Source organism: Acinonyx jubatus, chromosome E1 (genome assembly GCF_027475565.1).
Source record: "Acinonyx jubatus isolate Ajub_Pintada_27869175 chromosome E1, VMU_Ajub_asm_v1.0, whole genome shotgun sequence".
NCBI classification, from domain to species: Eukaryota; Metazoa; Chordata; class Mammalia; order Carnivora; family Felidae; genus Acinonyx; species Acinonyx jubatus.
Window position 1 is genome coordinate 56,180,911 of NC_069397.1, and position 20,973 is coordinate 56,201,883.

At 57.9% G+C, this 20,973-nt stretch overlaps 1 non-coding gene across 1 annotated transcript; it reads left to right on the forward strand.

Annotated features, from left to right (window-relative positions):
- Positions 1–20,608: 20,608 nt before the first annotated feature.
- TRNAQ-UUG (transfer RNA glutamine (anticodon UUG)) lies at positions 20,609–20,693 on the forward strand. The gene has a single exon. It is a non-coding gene; the product is annotated as a tRNA-Gln (tRNA).
- The last annotated feature ends 280 nt before the right edge of the window (positions 20,694–20,973 follow it).

The following is a 20,973-nucleotide window of genomic DNA, read 5'->3' on the forward strand; positions in this document are numbered from 1 at the left end:
CCGTGGCTCTCTCTCCCTTTTCTGGCTTCTTTTTAAAGATGCTCTTTAATGGTGGGAAAGAGGCCCTTCCTCTCTGAGCCCAACAGCTGGGACACGGGTGTCCCCTCGCCCCTCCTGATGGCAGAGGCAGGCGATGGGTCAGGGTGGGCACCCGGCCTCGTGGCACCAGGTGAGCACAGGACCGTGGGAGACGGGCATCTGCCACTGGGTCTCTGTGGACGTCTGATGCGGCCACGTTAGGGTCCCTGAGAGTCAAAGTCTCCATAAGGCATGCTCCTTCTCTACCCAGAGGTTCCGGCTGCAGCTGCCCCCTCCTTTCCACCTGGTGCCTGGCCACGTGTCCCACTGCCCTCTGGGAGAGCCAGTTGGGCACCTGCCATGGAATCCCCCGGGACCCCAACAGGGTAACCCCCTGGGAGACCCTCCTCCCACCCTCCCGTACCCACACCAGGACTCTTGTCTACAAAGGAGCCAGCTAGAGAAGGCCCACCGTGCGTCTCCCGCGTCCTGGAGAGGGGGCTGGCCGCCTACCGTGCAAAGCAGGGGTCTGGGCCAGAGTGCCCACAAGGGAGGGGGCTGCTGGAGCTTGTTTCTCTAGAAACACTGGAGGGTGTGATGCAGGCAAGCCTTGAGTCTCAGGAGAAAGGCTGGATTGCCCCGTGGTTAGGGCATGGGCTCCGGAGCCTTCTTGCCTGGGTTCAGATCGAATTGAGTCAGCTTCCCACTGACTAACCTGTGTGACCAGGAACACCCCCGTTTTCCCGTCCATACACTCACTGGGGGCAGAAATAGCGTCGTCTCTGTGAATCCGCACCGGAGGGACACGGGAGGTGAGCAGCAGAGACCTGGGGACAGACGCACGAAGCAGAGCTCTGAGTCCAGCCAGGCCCCGAATGAGCCCTCCCCTCCGCGCCGGGCACGGTAATCCCCGTCCCCGCTGGCAGAGTCCAAGGTTGGAAGATGGGTGTTCTCCCCACAGTCAGACCCAGGAAGGCACAACCTCCCAGGGGTGGCCCCGTCCCCTGGCCTCAGGTCCCTCCGCTGTGCCGGGCAGAGCTTGACTGAAGAACCAAAGCGGGCCGTGGGAACGGGGCTGAGCGGCCGCCTCGGGGCCACCCCACTCGGCACACCTCCGGGGCGTGCCACGTACATCAAGGGGACACGGTGCCCCCTGCCAGGCTGAGGGCAAACCCTACGGGAGCCAAGCGAAGGCTCGCTGGAGGCCATCGCAAGGCCCGGAGGACGAGCGCAAGAAGGGAGAGGCAGATGTGGGACAAGGAGTGCAGGGGGGGCCCCCGGCCTGGTGGGGGGGACACGGGTTTTCCCTTCTCCTGGGGCCTGGCTTTGTCCTTGGGACTGAAAAGGGACTGGGAGAAATGGCCTGCCATGTTCCTCGTCCACACCGTCTCACACCCGGCCCCTAAGACTGGTGACTCTCACGGCCGCAGCCCAGGGCAGGAGTCGCGGGCCCGCTGAGCGACGCTGCGGTTTCCTCTCAGCCTCTGCCCCTTGGAGACCTCCGCTGGGCAAAAGCGCCGGGGAGGGGTCAGCCCACCCTCACGAAGCCTCCCTGAACCGAGAGAAGACAGACGGACAGATGGGGGACAAGGCCATGCCCCTTCCGATGGGCGTGGGGGAGGCAGGGGACAGCAGGTGGGGAAATCACAGGGACAGAGCGGCCACTGGGGATACTCATATAGGGTGTGTGCAAACGTGCCCGCGTTTGTGTCCGTGCCCCCGCGCGTGGGGGAGGGTCCCAGGGAGAGAGGGAGGGAGCAGAGCACAGCATAAAGAGCCCCACGCGCCCACTGCCCAGCAGAGCTGGCACACAGGAAGCCCCAGGAAGCAGGACTCACTGGGCACACAGCCAGCTCCGTCCCAGAGCCCGGCACACAGCAGGTGCACGGTGGCTGGCTTTTGACGGCCCAACAGATCGCACAGGTCATAGATGCCTCCCGGTCCAGGATGTGCTCTCACGCTTCCTCCTAAGTCCGCTCCCCCTTTGCCCTCGTGTCACCAGGCAGTCACCCCAGGCCAGCAGCCCCTCCCCCCCCCCCCCCCCGGAGGGAGCCTTCTCCCAACGAGGGCTGGCTTCTCCTCACCCAGGAACAGGGGGGATTTCCTGCCTGTCTCTTCAGGCTGGGTGACGTAAGCTGTTTTTCTCGTGTTCAGCCAAAGAACCTTCCAGGCCTTCATTTGTCTAAATGCAGAGGTCTTTGGGGACTAGCTGAGCTGGCTTATTTCCATCCAGCGTCTTGGAGCCGTCCAGGCTCGTGCTGCATTTAGATCGCTGGGATGTAAGAAAACAGGGCCCGGCCAAAGGGCTGGAGGGACCAGATTCTTCCGCAGGCCAGATGCGCCTATAGAGGTGGACAGCTGGGGTGGGAACTGAGCCCAGTCGCACCTGAGGATGGGAGAGACCCCCGCCCCCCCCCCCCACACACAGACACAGCACCAGCCCCAGCCCTGGTCCGGGATCAGCGTCCCGAGCTGTGCAATGGTCCAGACACACAGAGAGAGGAGCAGAGAACTGACCTCACCACAGAAAACCCCCCGCGGGGCCTTCTCCTCTGGGATCTCCAAGGATCTCGCCAGCCCACTCCACGCATCATCGCCCTCAAGGTCAGGAAACCATCTGGGGCCCCCAGTTGTGGTGGGGATCACGGTACGGGGAAGTCCCCCGTGGAGCCAGCCGCCAGGATCAGGGCTGGGGTCCCCTTCCTGTCTCTCCAGCCGCACCTTTTTGAGCTTCGATTTCCTCACCTATAAGGTGAGAAGCAGAGGTGAGGATGCCCGGCTCAGGGCCTCGTGAAGGTCAGGTCCACCCTTCAGCCAGGGCCTGGCCTGAAGTAAACCCCTTTCCGTCCTAAATCTGGACCCCAGGACAGGCCTGCCTTCCCTCTCCACACCCCTCGCCTAACCTGGCTCCAGGCTCCAGGCACTGGGGGCCCTGCAGACCCCACTCTGTCTATCTCTGTCTCTCCCTCCCTCCTTTCCCTCTGCAAGGATCTCTCGCCCTCTCCCTCAGGAAGCCACAAAGCCATTCCTTCCTCCTGGATGCCTTTCCTGTTCCCAAGTCCTGGCTTGGCTGCCTCTCCTGGGGGCTTACATCGTGCCCCAAACATCCGCTACCATAGCACCGATCCCACTGGACAGGAATTACCTGATCACCTGCCTCACAGGATGCATAATCTCTCAGACAGCGAGATGGGCCCATAGCCAGTTGTGCACCTGTTACCCGGCACAGAGTAAAGGTCCATGAACTGCCCGTGGGATGGACAGATCTTCCCAGCACAGAGCAAAACCCCACCCTGGAGCCCGTGACCCAACAGATGGGACCAAGGTGGCACTAGGAACATCTTCCAAAGGGCTGCTGGGAGAGTGGCCCATCTCCCACCCCCACCCCCACCCTCCGGCTCCTGTCCCCCGCAGTCCCTGCCATCTCCCGTTGCAGACTCATCAGCTGTTGCCATGGAGACCAGCCAGCAATCAGCTCGGTGCCCTCCTGCTGCACGGGGCGGGCAGAGCAAAGGTGGCAGCCAGCTGTGCTGTGAGCAGAGAAAACCTGCCCGGCAAGGACGGGAGCCCGGGTCCGGACTCAGACGAGCCTGGGTTCGGGGCCGGCCCCCGCCCACCCCCACTGTCCTTCCCACGGCAGCGCGAGCTCGGGCAAGTCGCTTCACCTCCCTGAGACACGCAGGTTTTGAGGGATGGGGTGGACCACGCAGGGCAAGTGTCGCCAAGGGTCATTTTGGGGTGCCGGCCTCTACATCAGCTTTCCGGGGGATGCTTCCAGAGTTTTCTGTCCCTTTGGCCTTTGTGTCCAATTCTCCCCAACTCAGGTGGGGCTGGAGGAGGAAGAAGAAGGAGAGACTCCAGCCCTTGCCAGCAGTAAAAGATCAGGTGTGACATTCAAAGACTAAGAGGAAGTCTACAGGGCCACTAACGTGGTCTGGCCCCGGGGCCACCAATGTGGGTGCCACACCAGCCACGTGCTGGATAATGAGCAAACCCACCCAGGGCAGTGGCCTTTGCTCTCAAACAACTTCCGGTGGCCTCACACTTGCCTGACAGCCTCCGTGTCTCGCTAGAGCAGGGTTAGGGACCGTCACCCGGTGTCCTCATTGCTTCCGATGGTGCCTATTGCTGGGGACAGCTGAACGTCCCCACGCCCGCCGGGAACTTGGGGACAGGACATGGGGAAGAGCTGCAAGTGACCCGTGGCCCCGAGGAAGAGGGCTCCCCGCCCCCACCCGGACAGCCTGGGCCGGCTCAGACCCTGCTCGGAGCTGAACACCTGCATCTTGGGCCAGCCTGCACCTGACACAGAACGGGGCCACCCACCGCCATCCCCCGGGGAGTCAACCAGCCCAGCTGCTGGGGACAAGCTTGGCCTTGTTCCCCAAAGTGGGAGACAGGAAGTGGTCCTTTTGCTTAAATGATGGACGGATGGGTGGACGAATGGCTGCCTACAAGGACTGGAGGAAAGTAGTGAATAAAGGGGGCCTTCTTGGAGCAAAGGCCCACAGAAACCGTGAGAGCGGGCGGGAGCTGGTGGGGGGCTCTGAGAGCCAGGATCACAGAGCCACCAGATTCCAGAGTCCCGTTCTCTGAACGTTTCCAAAGAAGGGCGCGCACAGCTCTGCTCCTTAGTCTCATTCCCCTGGAGCTCTCTAAACCCTGAAAGGCAGGGCTATCCCCTCACCCCCAGACAGGGATCCCCACCCCAAACCAGCCTGTCACAGTGCCCCCGCCCCCGTGCCCACCGGCTACACTCGGACACTCACACCTGCCAGAACGGACGCAGAATGGTGTCCTGACCTCACTGCCAGGCCCACCGGGATGAGATGAAGGAAGGAAGGCGCCACACAGACTGCCCCAGATGTATCTCCCCGCGAGCACGCTTCAGCAAGGCCTTAAAACAGAGATAGAGGGTCAGAGGGCCTTTGTACGCTTCATCAGTCTGGAAAACGCGTAACAGTGTTGAAGACAAAAATGAGCCACTGGGACCTCATCAAGACAAAAAGCTTCTGCACAGCGGAGGAAACCATCAACAAAACTAAAAGGCAGCCGACGGAATGGGAGAAGGTATTTGCAAAGGACATATCTGATAAAGGGTTAGTGTCCAAAACCTATAAAGAACTTATGAAACTCAACACCCAAAAAAAGAAATAATCCAGTGAAGAGATGGGCAGAAGACATGAACAGGCACTTCTCCAAAGAAGACATCCGGATGGCCAACCGACACGTGAAAAGATGCTCAACACCGTTCATCATCAGGGAAATACAAATCAAAACCACAATGAGATACCACCTCCCACCAGTCAGAACGGCTCACATGAACACTTCAGGCAACAACAGATGTTGATGAAGACGCAGAGAAAGAGGCTCTCTTTTGCCCCGCTGGTGGGAATGCAAACTGGTGCGGCCACTCTGGAAAACAGTGTGGATGTTCCTCAAAAAATTAAATATAGAACTACCCTATGACCCAGCGATTACACTACTAGGTATTTATCCAAGGGATACAGGTGTGCTGTTTCGAAGGGACACATGCACCCCCATGTTTATAGCAGCACTATCGACAATAGGCAAAGTATGGAAAGAGCCCAAATGTCCATCGATGGATGAATGGATAAAGAAGATGTGGTATATCTATACAATGGAGTATTACTCGGAAATCAAAAAGAATGAAATCTTGCCACTTGCAACTATGTGGATGGAACTAGAGGATATTATGCTAAGCAAAATAAGTCAATCAAAGAAAGATAAATATCATATGACTGCACTTGTATGTGGAATTTAAGAAACCAAACAGATGAACACAGGGGAAGGGAAAGAAAAATAATATAAAAACAAGGAGGGGGATAAACCATAAGAGACTCTTAAAAACAGAGAACAAACTGAGGGTTGCTGGCAGGGTGTTGGATGGGGGGATGGGCTAAATGAGCGAGGGGCATTAAGGAGGGCACCTGTTGGGATGAGCACTGGGTGTTATGCATAAGTGATGAATCACTAAATTCTACTCCGGAAATCATTATCAAACTATATGTTAACTAACTTGGATTTAAATAAAATTCAAACATTCAAAAAAAAAACGAAAAGGAGGGGCGCCTGGGTGGCTCAGTCGGTTGAGCGTCCGACTTCGGCTCAGGTCATGATCTCACGGTTCATGGGTTCGAGCCCCACATCGGGCTCTGTGCTGACAGCTCGGAGCCTGGAGCCCATTTCGGATTCTGTGTCTCCCTCTCTCTCTCTGCCCCTCCCCTGCTGGCACTCTGTCTCTCTCTCTCTCTCTCTCTCTCTCTCTCAAAATAAATGAATAAATGTTTTAAAATTTAAAGAAAAAAGGAAAGTTAGAGAAAATTCCGAGAAAAAGCAGCTATTAACAGTTTTGGGTGAGAATAATAAAAAAAAAAATCATACAAAAAAAAGAATACCCTAAACTCCTAGAAGACCGGACCGTTCTCTAAGAGCTGTATTTAACCCTGCTGTGAGCCGTGAGCCACATCTAATCGCCCCATTTCACAGAGCGGGACACCGAGGCTCGAGCAAGTGCGACTTGCCTGCACGTAGGGCGCGTGAAAAGCAGCGGCGTCCGTCGGAGAATTGTGAGCCTGATTAAGTTATTCCCACAGAGCTCGGGGTCTCCACCGTTTTACGGGACGCTGTCGGGTCTGTTATACCATGAAAAACAACACCGAGGGCATCAGCGGGACCGACAGCCTGCGTTTGCTGTCCGCCTCCAGCTCCCAAAAAGCAGACGTTTGTGTCGTGATTCCCGAGGCGCTTGAAGACACGCTCACAGGAAAGGAGAGGTCGATGGAGTGAGAGGGGCCGTTCCTCTTGACGCCACCGCGTGTGGCTCTGGAAGAAGCCACGGGCCAGGTGAGACTCAGCTGATACGCCAAAGGGCTTCACACCAGCAAAGGGTGTGTGCGGCTTCGTCTCCCAGGACAAGGAGGAGGGCCGTGCATCCGGGGCGGGGACCGGGTCAACCGAGGCCAGGGGACCCTGGGCTGGTCTCCTGACCTCTCTCTCTTCAGAGGTGAACACGTGAAGAGCAAGGTGGGGCCTAAGATGTCGTCTGGATCTGGTATTTGAAGAAAGGGAGAAAGGAGAAAGACCACTGCTCACCCTGGGACCTCGGGTGGGGCCCGAATTCAGGGGCCAGGCGGTTGGGGAAATGGTTACTCTGGACCCGGATACGTGACACAGATGAGGAGAAGCAGTGCAGCTCTGGGTGAGCAGGGGGGCATTACTGCCCGCTGAGGGTCCCTTTCCCATCCTTTCCGGGCTTTAAACTCTAAAGACTCCCTCCTGTCCCAGACTTTATCTGGTCTCCCCACAGCTTGAAAGCCTTGCCTCTACTCTATTGCAGGGTCCTTGAGGCCAGGGACCATCTAGGGACACCGTCTTTCCATCCCCAGCACCGAGCAGCCTTCCTAACCAATGGCAGCCACTTGATGTTTGTTGAGTGAATGAATGACCTATGAACCAGTCAGCTATTGCTACAATAATACTGCGTAACAGATGGTCCCCAAAGTCTCCATAACTTACAAGAGCAAGCATGGACTTTTTTTTTTCTCATCCACGGTACAGGCCGGTGGGACAGTTCTGGGATCAAATGTCTCCTTTCTGGGATCAGCAGCTACAGGCAGCTCACGGTGAACAACAAAACACAAGAGCCCAGTCGTGCCTGCGCATTTGAAGCCACTGCCCGCGTCACATCCACAAACATTCCACGTGTGGCCACACCCAGCATCAACAGGGTGGGGCAAACTCCGCTCCCCTAGGGTGGGGGCTCTGCACAGTCACCCGGCAAAAGATCTGAGAGCCTATTTATTTTGAGAAAGAGAGAAAGCGTGAGCGTGTGCGCAAGCAAGGGGGGGGCAGAGGGGGGGGGAGAGAATCCCAAGCAGGCTCCGCGCTGTCATCTCGGCGCCCGACACGGGGCTCAAACCCACGCGCCGCGAGATCATGACCTGAGCTGAAATCAAGAGCCGGACGCTTAACCGACTGAGTCACCCAGGTGCCCCGCAAATGGGAAAGTCTATGCAGAGAGGGAAGGAAGGAAGAATTTTGGAACCAAGAATCCAATCCGCCACAGATGGGGGAATGAAAACAATAAAAAGGCATGTGTCCTGGGGCGCCTGGGTGGCTCATTCGGTTAAGCGTCCGACTTCGGCTCAGGTCATGATCTCACAGTTCATGGGTTCGAGCCCTGCATCAGGCTCTGTGCTGATGGCTCAGAGCCTGAAGCCTGCTTTGGATTCCGTGTCTCCCCCTCTCTCTGCCCCTCCCCCACTTGTGCTCTGTCTCTGTCTCTCAAAAATAAATAAACGTAAAAGAAAAAAAATTTTTCTTAAAAAAAGGCATGCGTCCTTTGCAGAGTCATTGAGCCGGGACATGTATAAGCGCTCTGTGGGCTACAAAGCACCAGTTAACGTTATCACCCTGCGATGTCACGACAAAACGTCCCCTCCACTGGACAACACGGGGACCATAAAGAGGCCTCATTCCTGAAGAGGGGCATGGGGTGCTGGGCAAAGGGATTCACCTCGCAGTGGGACTGAAGTGCCGTGTGGGGCTTGGTGACACGACTTTAACGAGCCCCCCGGGGCCATCGCTCCTCAGAGGGTGACCGCGGGCAGGACGGGGGAGCCCGCTGGGCTGGCATTTCAAAACCTGTTCAACTAGAGAAAATAGGGGGGTACCTGCAACCCTTCAGGGTCTGGGATACGTGTGGCTGGCACCAGATTCGGAAGGTTCCTGCCTCCCCCTCCCACGTGCACACAGGTCCACGCAGACACCCGCTCCCTGCGGGCTCCCCACACGGACTCATTTCACAGGGGTAAATACACCGAGTCGCAGACCTCAGAGCCACCGCGAGCATCCCCTGAGCAACTACCAGAATACTCTGGGGGAGGCCGGCTGCCTCGGATCCCGGGAGAGAAGGGAGCGCCTGTCAGCCCCGCTGATTTTCAGAAGTTGGTCCGTTTTCTGGTTTCCCGTTTGCCCTGCCTCCCTTTCCAAGGCTCCGCTCACCCAAGAGAAAAACGCAAACATTCAGGATGGCGTTTTAATAGTCCCAGGGGCATTGATCATTATTATGAATTTGACAATAGCCGTGTTACCAGCGCCCGACAGCGCAATCACGCAGCTCAACACGCGTCGTAAAATCGCAAACGCCCCGTGCTGCCTTGATTTTCCAAGCACTTTCTCATCTGTTGCCTCAAAGGGGAGGAGTTAACCTCCCAGTTAGGGGGATGGGGAAGACAGGGGGTCAGGAAGGGTGGGACCACTGGCCAACTGGGCAATGCTGCCAGAAGGGATCAGAACCCGGTGGCCGCCTCTTCTCCCGGTAGAATCTTCCAGGCTTCATCCTCAGCCCCTCCGACCACCTTCCCCTCTCCCTGCCTTCCAGGGTCCCGCCCCGGCCCCACCTGTGCCACCTCCCGGTCTCCCGGTCTCCTGCAGCCTTTCCCTGGCCAAAGCACCAGCCTACCTCTGTGCACAGATGTGTCCATGCCGAACCCCCACCCGCACCCCCGGACAGCCGGCTCCCCATCCGGGTCACCCTCCTGCAAACACACAGATGCCCCCTGTCCCCTCCCGAAAGCGGAGGCAGCCAGGCTGTCTAGCAGGTGACCCCAGGCAGGGCAAGGGGGGCCGAAGGGGGAGATAGGGAAGGAGAGAGGGCAAAGAGAGGGTGCTCGAGCCCGCGCAACCCGGATGCCTGGGGGACCATCCCGCCGGGGACCTCCTAAGGAACAAGTACAGTGAGTCTCAGAACCGGCCCTTGGAAAGAGCCGAGCACTGGGCAAAGCTACTCCACAAATGGCTTTTAGCTTTGCTGTTCCACGGGACAGTGAAGACGGGCGCTCCACACGTGGCTGGAGCCCTCAGCACCGGTCGTCTCCCTTAGACCCTGGCCGAGCCCTCAGCTTCAGGGCCTTCGCTGGGCAGCCTGGTCCACACCCGCCACGTGGGTGACACAAGGACGTGCTATGGGTCACCCTGGGGACCAAGCACCGATGCTGGATGTCTCAGGTACCCAGTCTGGCCTGGGGGTCAGGCGGTCAGGTGCATGTGCCTCCATCCACGCTTCCTGGGTGGGTGCCCTGCCCGAGCTGGGGCCTGGGCCTGGGCCTCGTGATGGGACCCCCCCTCCCAGCTCCACAGTGCCCCCCATCTCTCCGCCTGCCCCTGACCACTTCTTACTTCCCGACCTTCTCCGGCCACTGGCTCTTCCCCTCCATTTCCCCGGCACTGGGAACCAGCCTCCAGTGCCAAGGAGAGCGTTTAAGGTCAGACGAACCTCCTTCCGCTCCCAGCCCAGGAGAAGGGAGTGCTGGGGGGGTAAGCGTCCATAGTCCTTCAGCCCCTATCCCGAGTGGGGGTGGGGAGGCCGAGACGGGCGCTTTGCACACACGCACCTGTCAACTCACTGTCCTTGGATCCTAGGGAGCGGGGCTTATCATTCCCATTTTGCAGATGAGAAAACTGAGCCCCAGAGAGAGCAAGGAGTTTGCTCAAGGTTCCTCAGTGTCTCCGTGAGCTCGGGCTGCGTTAACGAAATACTATAAAGGGGGGCCTTAAACAGCAGGCGTGTATTTCTTGCAGCTCTTAGAGGCTGGACAGCCAAGATCAGGGTGCAAGGAGATCCAGCTCCTGGTCAGGGTTTTCTCCCCGGCTTGCAGACGGTCGCCTTCTCACCGTGTCCTCACGTGGCAGGAGAGCATCCGGTGTCTCTCGTCTTGTTGTAAGGGCACAAATCCCACCATGAGGGATCCAGCCTTATGACCTCATCCAAACCCAATGGCCTCCCAAAGGCCCCGTCTCCTAATATCACCTTGGAGGTGAGGGCTTCAACAAATTTGGGGTGGCACGGAATTCGGTTCACAGCACTCGGCTAATAATGGGTTTAGACCGAGGTCTAAACTCAGATCTGCCAGAGGACGCCCAGCTGGCCCGGTGGGTAGAACGTCTGACTCCTGATCTCGGCGTCATGAGTTCAAGCCCCATGTTGGGTGTAGAGATTACTTCAAAATCAGTAGGGGTGCTTGGGTGGCTCAGTCGTTGAGCATTCGACTCCCACTCAGGTCATGATCTCACGGTTCATAGGTTCGAGCCCCACATCGGGCTCACTGCTGTCAGCACGGAGCCTGCTTTGGATCCTCTGTCCCCCGCCCCCCCCCCCTTCCCTGCTTGCACTCTCTCTCTCAAAAATACATAAAACATTAAAAACACTTTTTTAAAGAAGTCAGTAAACTTCAAACTCAGGTCTGTCAACACAGAAGCTTTTCCCCCTCTTCACTCTGCTTCTCAAAAGACAACCAACACCCCCTCTGCTATAGACAGGCTCACCGCCCAGGACCCTGGGGATAGGGGCTCCGGAGGACTGGCCCGGAGACCGTGGCTGAGGACTTCCTTCTTGCTCTTCGTGCGCAGGCTGGCCAGGGCCGTCCCTTCCGGATGAGCCGTTTTCTCCAGCAACCCCTAATGCCTTGCTCGCTCTCAGGAACGCCCACCGGGGCATCATCTTCCAAGGTCGTTTGTCCAACCTGTACTAGAAGCCTTGCCCTTCCCACAAAGGGGGGTTTCTGAGCACTCAGCCCTGGGCTCCTTTCCCCCAAGTGCCTGGTTGCTGTAGAAACCTGAGAGCCCAGGGGACGGCTCCATGGTCTCCAGGACAGTTGAAAATTCCAGAGCAGTCATCGGACCAAGGCTAGCATGGGCCGGCCATCCTTGGAGGTGCCACATTGCTTGTCACCGCGCCCCGCTCCACTTGGCCGTGTCCCGGAGCGTGGGACTTGGGGGTCGAAGGTGGGCAAGAGAGCGACAACAAGAAGTCTGGTGGGTTGAATCGTTGTGGGCCGAACCCCCCGAAAGGTCATGGTCAAGCTCTAACCCCAAGCACCTGTGAATGTGAACGTCCCTGGGAATAGGGTCTTTGGAGATGGAATTCGTTAAGCAGAGGTCATACGGATTGGGCCCTAAAGCCAATGACCGGTGTCCTTCCAAGAGGGAAGTTCAGGCACAGACACACACAGGGGAGAAGTTCAAGCGACCACAGAGGCCGAGACTGGGTTGATGTGTCTCTGCAAGCCAAGGACCACCAAGCACTGCCTCCAGAAGCCTCCAGAAGCCAGGAGACAGGGAGGGACCGTCTCTCCCCTAGAGCCTCAGAGGGAACCGACTTTGCCAACACCTCGACTTTGGACTTCTGGCCTCCACAACTCTGAAGGAGTAAACACCTGTTGTCTTAAGTCCCCCAGTCTCTGGGGATTTATTCCAGCAGTCCCCGGCAACTAAGAGAGTGTCCATTTCCCTGAGGCCCCAGAAGCCCTCAAAAAGAAGCAGAGTTGGGGTTGCCGTCAACATACCCTTTCAGGGACACCACGCGATATTGTGATTTAGAATAAAAAATAGATACGTTTGGTTTTCATCCCTCTTTCTGGCCCAGAGCTCCTAAAGCCCTTGGAATTTCCTAAGTGGGGAGCACAGTAAGGGTGATGGGATGTTGGCTGAGGTCGGGGGCTGGTTGCCTTGTGCCCAGAGGATAGAAGCTGTCAGTCCCACCCCCGACCTCCGGGAGGGGACAGCGGCTGGAGGGTCAAGCAATCACCAATGGCCGATGATGTAACCCATCCTGCCTTTGTAGGGAAGCGTCCATAGAAACCCAAAGGAGCCTGTTCGGGGAGCCTCCAGGCTGGTGGACAGGACGGGTTGGTGGAGATTTGGGGACGGTGGCGTGCCTGGAAAGGGTGTGGAAGCCGCCCCCCTCCCCTTCCCCACACCTCGCTTTATGCACCTCTTCCCTCCGGCTGTTCTGAGATACATCCTGTTGTAAATAATCCAGTGACATCGAGTGGAAAGAGTTCCCTGAGTTCTGTGAGCCACTCTAGCAAATGAATCGAACCCAAGGGGGGAGTCGTCGGAACCTCCAAACTACAACCCGTCATTCTAAGGGGGGGGACAGTCTCGTGGGACTGAGCCCTCAACCTGGGGGATCTGACACTGTCTCCCGGCAGATGGTGTCAGGATTGAATTTCACCGTAGGACCCTGAGCCGGTGTCAGAGAATTGCCTGGTGGTGTGGGAGGGGGGGAAGCCACACGCACATTGGAATTGGGTCCCAGAGACTCGCGTACCACTACGGGGGCAGTCACCACCCAGCAGGGAAGGCAGGACTCGAGGTCCGAGACAGCTGGCGCTGCCCTTGGTGGGGCAGACCCTTCATGTCCTGTGTCCGGGGTTCTCCACACCCACCTCCCAGCGTCGATTATAACACCACTAAGGGTGCCAACTCGTTCTGGGCACCTGCTAGGCCCTCATGGACCTAATTTCTCACACCCTCCAAGACCAGTGTGGTCACTGCGGATGAGATGACAGGCCGTGGGGAAGCTTCTAGAACAGGCGTGGCACACAAGGGTGCTCGGTGTGGCTCCCGTCTTTCCTCATGGGGAGGCAGGGAGCCACAAGGCACTCTTTCAGGCAGGCTCCTAACAGAAAATCAACAAGGGGGCAGACACTGAAGACCGGGGCGTCAGGCCTTGCGGCTATGTGGCCCTTGCCCTCCCGGCTCCTCTCCCCGCAGGCCCACCCCTTCCCAGAGGTGAGGCAAGACCTCCTCACTCCCGGCCAAGGGTTCTGTTGTTGCCCCCGACACCCGGTTTCCCCTTAACTATGCCCTGGGAGCTACCTGCCCATCACCATTGACTAAGCCCCCACCACACACTCAAGCTGTGCCACACTGCACCACGGAGTCCCAAAGTGGCAGACGCTGTCCCTGACCTCGGGAAGCATGCCTGGCACGCTTCCGAAAGACACCCCAGGCCTTGAGCGATGGGAGAAGCCGCGGGCCATCCTGACTCCCCATGCCCGCAGCCACCACTGAGGGACCGCCCGGAAGCTCCGACTTCTCCAAGCGGGGGCCCCCCCACCCTAGGCCAGGGGCGAGGGGCGGGACCAGAAGTCCCAGGACACATTCCAGGAATCAGCTTACTCAAAACCACTGGGTGGGGAGGGGGGGAGGGGGAGTCAGATCATCCAAGCGGCCAACGATCTCAAACATAATGGTTCTACAAAGGCACAGTGGGGCAGGGAGCGGGCGCCGCACGGTGGCACCAGGGAGGCACCGAAGCTCCCCCCGTCCGGCAAGGGACACGCAGGGAGGACACTGGCGCTCATTCTTCTCCCGCCACCCTGTCAGGCCCGGTCCCCTCCCGTAGCCGCCACATAAATCCATTTAACCTTTAAAGGGCCGGGTGGCAGCCCCAGGGAGGGAGAGCTAAAACTCCCGGCCCGACGCCCCCTCCTCCGCTCCCGGACTCCCCCGTCACAGAGGGAAGGGGGTTTAGAAGACGAGGAAGAGCTCCCTGCCGGCCCTACCCATCCATCAGAGTGATGGGGCTCAGGCCGCCAAGCATCCAGGGAGGTTTCCCAAGCAGGGACAAAGGCCAAGGAATGATGTCGCTGTGAGCGAATGAGCCTATCTGTCTAACTTCCCTGGAGGGCAGCCGTGTCCCTGATGACAGGGCCTTTCCCACCAAGGGGGCAGGCGGCCCCGAGGCTCCCCCAGGGTCCTGAGGGCCTGGCGGCAGGGGCTCCGCCTGGGGCCTGACACCCTGGCGCTGTCTCCCCCCGCCCCTCACCTGGCACCGGCCCCACCATTCGCTCAGTGGAGCGTCTTCCGCATTCCGGGCAGGGCCGTGGGTACCCAGGAGGCGCGGAGGGGGCAAGCAAAGGTGTTTCTGACCCCGTGGTCTGTGGGGGCGGGAGGCAAGTTTGCAGGAAATCATTTTTATAGGCATGAGGGTAAATCCTAGGATGGGGTAGGGAGGAGGTGCCGGGGAGCCCCAGACGGCCAGAGAGAAGACAGAGGCAGCACCTCTGCAGAGGGGACACTTGGTCTGGGTCTCACTGCGTGAGTAGGAGTTCTCTGGGCAGACAAAGGGAACTTGGATGGAGTGGCTAGGACGTGGGTGGTGATGAGATGGACGCCCAGGCTGGGGTCCTAGGCCACCCCCGAGGGTCAGCGAGACTAGCCCAGAGCAATGCCACAAGCTGGCAGACGGTGGGCTAAGCCCCCCAGATCCCCTGTCAATGCTGGACGCACGCGCTCAGGGATGGCCTCGGCTGCAGAAAGGCCTCGCCCTTCCCTGGGGTGGGGGGCTGCATCCAAAGTCCCATCGATGGAGGGCACGAAGGACCGGCGGGCTCTGAGGGTCAGACTCTCCCTCCAACGGGCTCCTGCTTCCCTCCCTGCATTCGCTCTCTAATCAACATCCTGCAGGCTCCATATGCCTCCGGGGAAACCGTACCTGGAAGGCAACGTTAGGTGAAGGTAAGGGCCGTAATTTAGAAATCAGTGGTCGGGGCGCCTGGGTGGCTCAGTCGGTTAAGCGGCCGACTTCGGCTCAGGTCATGATCTCGCAGTCCGTGAGTTCGAGCCCCACGTCGGGCTCTGTGCTGACCGCTCAGGGCCTGGAGCCTGTTTCGGATTCTGTGTCTCCCTCTCTCTCTGACCCTCCCCCGTTCGTGCTCTGTCTCTCTCTGTCTCAAAAATAAATAAACGTTAAAAAAAAAAAAAATTGAAATCAGTGGTCAATAAACCAGATCAGAAATAAAAGCTCCCTACCAAGAGACAGCACAAAGTGATTTTAATCTCATAATCAAGACTCACTCTGCTCCTGAAACACCCTCCGAGAACCACGGAGTCGGCCCGGAGCCACACAGATGCTGGGTCCTCCGCGTCCCCGGCTCCCCGAACCAAGACTCGGCCCACGAAGGATGTTCATGTGTGGCGGAGAGAGTGCGTGCTAAAGAAGCACCGTAGCGTCAGAAGCAGCGCTGGAAATAGCGCGTAGCCAGACGGCGACACGGAAGGAGCAGAGGACGTGTTCCGGGACGGTCAGCAAGGGCGCCAGGATATCGGTGTTCCGAGCAGCTTGAAGCTGCTCCCGCAAGAACAGCAGAGCTGCTGGAAACCTCCGACGTGCGCACCACGGAGACGAGACGGGTCCGCACCCTGGCCGCCAGGCACTCCCCGCGCCAGGAGAAGGGGACCCCGAGGCGCCTGGCCGACAGATGAAGAAGGCACCTGGGCTCTTGGGAATGGCAAATCGGGAGGTAAGAAGCACAACCCACCTCCTCCCCTTCTCCTCCCCGGATCCCCTGGCTGAGAAGCTCAAGGTTGGAGACAAATTAATTTGCCTTAAGGTGCTTGAGTTTATCCATTAATTACACTCGTCCTCCCAAGCAATTTTCTACCTGCTTCCCACAAACATCCTCACGCCTCTGGTGCGAGTGCCAACCTCACACCCGGCCTCGAGTGGCTGCTGAATTGCCCTCGTTCATTTGTTTATTAGGAGGACGCTCCGTTGCCAGGGATTCGTTGAGGAAGACACTGAGGTGTGGCATTCATTTATTCTGACCTGCCTCGCTGTCTCTATCCGCAGCTTAGGGAGGGAGGCGTTCTGTCCTCTGCTTTTCGAATGTGCCTGGCCCATGCGACCTGGTCCCCTGCCGGACAGTGTGCGGGTGAGCGTGCATTTTCCCCTCTCACCTCCTCCCTGCCAGATCTCCGGGGACCTGCGGGCTGGGGGCTTGGGGCCGCTTGGGGTGGGGGAGGGGAGGACCCCCGAGCTGGAACCAGGGTGCAGACCCACCCCCTAAAGCATGAGGGTGGGGGGAGTGACCTGGGTGCCGGGCGAGGTTTGTGACTACGGCACAGCAGATGCCTTGGGCCTGGGGTGAGGCAGGGGTGAGGCAGGGGTGAGGCAGGTGCCCCCCTCCAGGGGCAGCCCTGAGTCAGAGGGCGCCTAGGAGCTGAGTGGACCCTGATTTCCTTAGAGCCGGAGAGTAAGGCCAAGTGGGAGCCTAGGAAATGCGGGGGACAACACAGAGGGGCCACAGAGGACCACGAGGGCCCGGGGGGGGGGACAGAGCGGGATAGGACAAGGTCCCTTGTGCGACAGGTGGCATGAGCTGCAGGTGCAGCAGCCCAGGGGACCGCTGTAGGAAGGACACAGGCGGGACTGGGCAGGTGGGGCAGAGTGAGGGCAGGGCCTGGCCAGCCGGGCCCACGCGTCAGACCTGAGTCTGGGCCGGGTCCCCATCCCCAAGGGGGCGGGGCCAGGCACGGCCACCAGGAGGCCCTGCGGCAGCAACACGGGTCTCCAGGGAGGCCACCTGCCAGTTCTTCTCACATAGCTTAGCCACCGGAGTTGCCGACCGCCCAGCCCTCTGCGCACTGGGGCCCTGTCCAGGTGGCCTTGGTACGCTAACCTCTGGGAACCAGCCGAGACCGGCCTGGGTTTCAGGGTTTCATCTAGGTCAAGTTCTCCGCCAGGCACTCAGAACTTATACATCTACTAAGCTGACCTGCGCCTCAGTTTCCTTGCATGTAAATGAGGAAGGATAATGATCGAAACTACCTCATAGGAGCGCTGCCGGAATTCTGACAATGTCACTAAAACCTTGGATTGTGAGTCACTTGTGCTGCGAGTATTTTGCAAGACAAGCAAACATTTCTAATAAATTTAAAAAAAAATTTTTTTTTTAACATTTATGTATTTTTGAGACAGAGGCAGAGTGTGAGCAGGGGAGGGGCAGAGAGAGAGGGAGACACAGAATCCGAAACAGGCTCCAGGCTCCGAGCTGTCAGCACAGAGCCCGACGCGGGGCTCGAACCCACGGACCGCGAGATCATGACCTGAGCCAAAGTCACGTGCTTAACTGACTGAGCCACCCAGGCACCCCTCTAATAAATTTTAACTTGATAAACGAGCGAGGCCTTGCAGTACGAGTAGTACGTGACATTGAATGTCACATGATCACAACTGAGTCCAATGATTCTCTCTCTCTCTGTCTCTCTCTCTCTCTTGCTAGCTTGCTCACTGCGGGATTGTGGGTAATCATCTCTCATGCTTGGATGCTTGGCCTCAGGCCGCGGTGTTTGGCAGAAATCAGTGATTTTTCAGAACATTGGAAGGTGCCCACAACTGGTACCAGTGTATTTTTGTCACTTCAAAGGACCTCTGGACAGTCCTTTGCTTTGCCAGACAAGAGTGAGCTTAGGAAGGCTTTGCTTCATTCTAGGGCATTGGATAGGCTCCTTGTTAAAGCTGCATGAAAAGAAAGAGATTCCATTGAGCCAACAGACAGCAGTGATTCCGAGAGTGACGGTGAGCTCCACCAAGCCCGGAATCTTCCAGACTCTGAGCACTCCTGCGGGAGGGGCCTTGATGACAGCTTCTGCCCCTCCCGCCACACTCAAGCAGGGGACTGGACTTTAGGCCAGCCCTGCCCCGACAGTGCCCCCCACCCCCACCCCGCTGCCCTGCCCTGAGCCAGCAGGCAGCATCCCCACCTGCTCTTCGGAGCCCCCTCCCCACCCCGCCTCCCCTGGGCGGCCCGTGCCGGGGACAGGGCTAGAACTTACGGCCTTCGTCATAGACCGCAGCACAAAAACACAATAAAATAAAATGAATGTTTTCTCGGTGGAAATCCATTAGATGAGTTACTGTTGTAATTTAATAATAGGATGGGAAGCTGTTGCAAATTATCGAAGTATGTAATTAAAGTAAATCTATTTTAAAGTCCTTTATTGCTGGGTGTTTCCCAGGTCTCAGCTCCCCTCCCCAACCCCCCTTCCCTCTCCGAGTGTGGGGAGGGGGACAGGTGCCATGGGCTTCTTTGGAGCCGTGGGCACCTGGTAGGAGGGAGGGCTGAGGCCCCAGCCTGGCCTCCCCTTTGGCAGAGCAAGGGGAGAATAAGTGACAGGCACCAGCTGAGGTCAGATCCCAGGACCCACCCCCTCTACAGCCTCTGGGTGAGGGTTGATTTTTGCCCTAAACGCTGAACCAGTTAAACCAGGAGGGGGTGGGGTAGGAAAGGGGGAGGCTTATGCCCTGAGAACACCCCGTCCGGAGGGGCAGTTGCCACTAACCCCTGGACCTCAGCTTTGCTAATAATTATCGATCTCAAGATGGTGTCGTGCTTATGGGGCAGCAGGAAGCTAAGACTCAGACGTTCAGGGGCCCCTGGGTGGCTCAGTTAGTTACATGTCTGGCTTCAGCTCAGGTCATGATCTTGTGGTCCGGGAGTTCAAGCCCCATGTCAGCCTCTGTGTTGACAGCTCAGAACCTGGAGCCCGCTTCAGATTCTGTGTGTCCCTCTCTCTGCCTCTCTCTCTCTCTCTCTCAAAAGTAAATAAATATATTTTTTTTAATTTTTAAGAAGACTCAGGGAGGTTCGGGACCGGCCCAGGGTCACAGAAGGGCAAGGGGCAGAGCTGGGATCTGCCCTTGTCAAGCCCTGGACGCAGGACCAGCCGCCTCCCCTAAAGCTCCAGGCAGAGATGGCTGTTTGCTGGGTGTCGAAGCCCTCTCTAGTCACCTTGCTCAGCTACTGTCCATTTTCCAAAGAGGAAAGACAGGTGACACACACAGCTGCCTCCATGGTTGTTTCCCACCTTCCAGGACTGAAGTGTCACACACAAAGTTCAGTCCCAGTCTCTCTCCGCGTTCGAAACCTGGAAAGGGTAAAAGCTTCAGACCCTCTGGGATGAATCTCCCCCATCAGGAAGCCCGGGGTAGGTCCTGGGGGGCTCCCAACGCCCCCAGACCCTGCGTTCTGCCTGGCCTGCCACAGGGAGGGGGCGTGCAAGCCGGCCAGCCTGGCACCGGAAGGGGCCGGCTGAGCCTTCTGTCACCTGTCGTGATGGTAACGAAAGAATTTCTCTAGAAAGAATTCCATTCAAACCCAGGACAATGCGTCTCCCCCTTTTCTAGAGCACTCAGGACCGCTGTGCCCCTGGCAGCCGCAGAAACCGAGTGACCCAGAGAGACATTAAGCCACAAGGGCCACTTCGTTAGCACAGTGAGCTCTTGGCTTAAGAGAGAAAATGATCCCCCGGAAAAAAGAGGAACTTCCTGCCCACTGGCAGTTTTCCAGGGAACTTCAGGAGGCCGATCCTTGCCCCTGCAGCCCTGGGCAGGGGCCCCGTCCTCCTCCTGCTGGCCTCCCTCCTCCTCCCCAGAGGACAGAGCACTGAGGAGCCCCCCACCGTCACCCCAAAGAGGATGAGCAGGAGGCATGGGCTAGGCAGGCTGCGGTCCTATGCAAATGAGATGCAAAGTGGATGCAAATCCGAGCTCTCTGAATCTCCTGTTGTCATCTGGTAGCTGAGCCCTCCCTGCGCTCTGAAGGCCACCGTCTCCTTCAAGTGCAACAAGGACAGGGTGCTCTGGCGATGGGACAGGGAACAGGGCTTCGTGGAAGGCAGGGGGCTGCCCACCCCCCACGGGCCTGACCGGCCCTCGGATGCCACGTTTCCCGGGGTTCTTCTAAGCACCTACATTCTCCTGCTCATGGAGCTGTAGACCAGGGTCGACTGCAGAGATTTGCAAGTTACCTTGATCATTTCTGGTCGTGATCTGCCTGTGCTGGGGCTCCACAGCAGATATCACCTTTATCCACTGCATAAGCACTCGGGATGCACGGTGACCACCGTTTGTTGAGGGCCCTCTATGTACCCCATGCTGTTCCAGGTGTTAAACAGCAGGCATGCCCCATGTCCATAGAAAATGCACAAGAGGGGCGCCTGGGTGGCTCAGTCGGTTGAGCGTCTGACTTTGGCTCAGGTCATGATCTCGCGGTTCGTGGGTTCGAGCCCCGCATCGGGCTCAAAGCTGTCAAGACTGTCCGCACAAAGCCTGCTTCAGATCTTCTGTCCCCCTCTCTCTGCCCCTCCCTCACCTGCACTCTCCAAAAATCTGTAAATATTTAAAAAAAGGAAAGAAAACATACAGGAAAGCATAGCTCTAGCTACATCAGTAAAAATGTAATCTGCATTACAGAGTTGCAAAGTATGATTTTTTTTTCCCTATCTTACACAGGAGGATACGGAAGTCCAGAGAGGTTGAGGGACAAATTCAAGGTCACACAGCTAAGCAAAGGACCACAT